This window comes from Cucumis melo, chromosome 9 (assembly GCF_025177605.1).
Source record: "Cucumis melo cultivar AY chromosome 9, USDA_Cmelo_AY_1.0, whole genome shotgun sequence".
Taxonomy (NCBI): Eukaryota; Viridiplantae; Streptophyta; class Magnoliopsida; order Cucurbitales; family Cucurbitaceae; genus Cucumis; species Cucumis melo.
This window is the reverse complement of record NC_066865.1, coordinates 657,524-660,806: the sequence shown is the minus strand read 5'-3', so window position 1 is coordinate 660,806 and position 3,283 is coordinate 657,524. Positions and strand designations below refer to the sequence as shown.

General features: G+C 32.6%; 1 long non-coding RNA gene across 2 annotated transcripts; it reads left to right on the top strand.

The window, feature by feature from the left end:
* Positions 1-202: 202 nt before the first annotated feature.
* LOC103498679 (uncharacterized) lies at positions 203-1,715 on the top strand. Of its 2 annotated transcripts, XR_001763888.2 has the most exons (5): positions 203-306; positions 395-522; positions 642-722; positions 1,280-1,374; positions 1,671-1,715. It is a non-coding gene; the product is annotated as an uncharacterized LOC103498679 (long non-coding RNA). The 2 variants fall into 2 exon arrangements; XR_539633.3 differs by having other exon boundaries at positions 234-522.
* Positions 1,716-3,283: the final 1,568 nt, after the last annotated feature.

Below are 3,283 nucleotides of genomic sequence, written 5' to 3'. Positions count from 1 at the left end.
TTGTTCGATGGGTTTATAACTGTTACGAGAGATTTTTTTTTTCTTTCAAATAGATAGAATAATTTAAATATTTTAACTAAGAAAACGGAAAGGAAAATAACAATGGAAAAAGAATTTTCATTTTTTATTTGGTCAGAAAACAAACAAAATAATGTTTGATATATAATTAAAGACTGACTTAAATCAATTAAATTAAGTAGCCATTTATTTAATATGGTCAACGAGTTGGTCAGACTAAATAAGAGCCGTTGCACGGCATCACTGTCGCCAGCTATCTCCGGTGAATTCCTCATCGATGACATCGATGTATATTTCTTCCTTCCTCTCTTACTTTCACTCTATTCAGGCTGAAAGCGATTTGAGGGTAATTTGACAAAACCCCTTTTTACGAAAGATTAGGGTTTTGCGAAGGATCATGACGGAACTCTGTTTCCTAGAGCAAAAGAAAAGCAGTTGCCCGTGCTGGGATTCCGAGGACGTGGAGAATCATCTTCTGAGAATGATATTGACTTATCAATCGAGGTACTGATATGCTAATTCAGTGACTGTTCTGCCATCTTTAGTTTGTAAATTCTCTACTATGGTGGACTGGTGGGATTCATTTGCCATTTACTAGGTTTTTTCTTTTATAAAATTTGCAGACAATGTGCAATGATGTTTTGGCAGTTATAGAGACCATCTATTAGAGATTCACCTACTGCAATCGTGCTTGTTGGTCACAGGTAGTGTATCTTTTGGTTAGTTAGCTAGTTTTGTCCCTAAAAAAAAGTATAAATAAGTAAGAAACACAAAATTTATGTCTAGAATGAAGAGTGTACTGAAGATCCAAAAGGCTAAGAGTTTATAAGAAACTGCCTCATCTTGGATTGTTGCAAAAGAACTATTGTTAAAAAATAAGTCTGAGTGTGAGCATAGGATGAAGCAGGGAAATATGGAATGCTCAAGCACCTCGATCATTTACCTAGTTCTTCTTCTTTTAGTTGCATAAATCATAATGTAAATAGTGGCACTTCACCATCAACCTCTAGTTGGACGTTTTGTTTCTAGAAGTTGGTGTCTTGTTACTTGGTGAATGTTAACTAATTATTTAATATCACCACCACCAGTAGGAGATTTCATATTAAATTAATGTTTTCCTCATCTGTCAGTCTTTGGACCGTAGGTGAAATATCATATTTTGATCGGTCATATTCTTCTATTGAAATGATGTCTTCTATTCGTTAGCTTATTGTAGTATAGTCTGACTTTGTTAATCAATTAAATAATGCATAATTTGTAGATTGAATGGAGTGTAAAAGGAGGTTCGTTGAGGAATGTTGACTCTGCCCGTGTATCAATTCCCTCTACACTTACATACGACCATTCAAAGAAATGGTAGGTTACTTGTAATCGATTATATTGTTCATTGAGTAGTATGCTAAAAACTTGTTCATATTTACCTTCGATGAGATATTTTTCGCATAAGATTCTAAGCCCATCAGTGAACGCAAAATTTAGAAATCCTAATTCAGTTGAATGAATTTGTAGGAGTCAATCATGCTTTAAAGCTTGTTTTTTTCAAGATTATTTGATTCGAGTTTAATTTTTAAAAGCAATTTTTTTTTAATTCATTTGAAAACAGAGCAACGCTAGTAATTGACGAACCTTTTTTTTCATCTGTTTGAATGCAGGGATAGTAGATGGAGATTTCTTTACGTTGGTATGGAGAATGGGTTAGTTAAAATTTGCGGCTCAAAATGTTAGGTATGCTTTCCATATAAATTAGAAGTTTGAGTTATTCTGTTAGATTATGCTGCTTTAGCCATTCTGTTTTTGTTTATTTGTTTGAGAATATTTTCGAAGTTCTGTTTGCTTTTCGTCTCTCGTTGTTATTGTTCAGTATGGTTGGTCACACTTGATACTGTAGAATGTATTTGTCCTAGAATATTGAAGAATTAATGTCTGTTACCATTTAATCTTTTTGGTTTCTAAGCTTGCTCTTTCTAAGTTAGGATACACAAATTTTGGATTAAAGACTACAAGTTTTTGATTAAAGAAGTTTTCTCTTTCCTTGAAAAAAAGATTAGTCAATTGGGTTAAGTGTTAATACAAGGTACGAAGTGATTTGTTTTGGTCATGAATTTGGGAAAAGAAGATGGTTTATGGAATTAAAATTTTAAATGGAAGAAAGATATGTTAGGAATGAGAATTTTTGATTAAAGTGTGACATTGAATTTCAAGTTCTTGATTGAAAAACTCTTTTCAGTCTTTAGATAAAGAATTAGCAGAGTGGATTAAGTGTGATTAAGCGATAGGTCATGGATATGGAAAAATAACATTAGACTGCGTAAGTTAAATAGGAAAAAGGCACACGGAAGGACTATCGTAACATGTAGGTTTATGCCGATATATGTTGTGAGGAATAAAAATGAGTTAGGATACCATAATTTTGGATTATAGACTCAAATTAGCGAATTGGATTAAGTGTTTATATAAGAGATGAAGTGATTTGTTGTGGACGTGGATATGCAAAAAAAAGAAAAAAAAGTTTGGCTATACATTTGAAATTGGAAAGAGAGACATTGAAGTACCATTGATTCCACAAAAAGAGAAGTTGGGATATGAGAGTATTGGATTTAAGCGTGACATTGAATTTCATGTTTTAGATTAAAGAACTCCTGCCCATTTTTTTGGAATAAAAGATTATCAAATTGGATTGGGTGTTGAGATATTGGCCTAAGTGATTTGTCATGGACATGGATATGGGAGGATAACACTACACTACACCACACCACTGTTCAAGGAAAAGGACATTTGGAAGACTATTGAGTAGAACATGTAGGTTGACTATGTATGTAACTAGAAAGGACGATAAGGTAGGATACACAAAGTTTGGGTAAAGAGTGAGATTGGACTAAAAATTTTTTATTACAAAAATCTTTTCATTCCTTGAAAAAAGATTAGCCAATTGGATTTAGTGTTAATATAATGCACAAAGTGACTAGCCATGGTCATGTATATCAAGAAAAAAAGTTAGGCTATACAAAGACACTTGAAGGACTATAAACGACAAAAAAAAAGTTAGGATGTAAGAGTTTTGGATAAAAGTATGGCACTGGACTTCACACTTTGGATTAAAGAACTCTTGTCATTGTTTGGAAAAAAAAAGATAATAAAATTAGATTACAGTGTGGAAATAATGAATAAGAGTGAGGTTGACCAATTTGATTAAGTTTTTATGTAAGGGATGAAATGATTTTTCGTGGACATGACCATAAGCAAAAAGAAGTTTGACTATACAAAT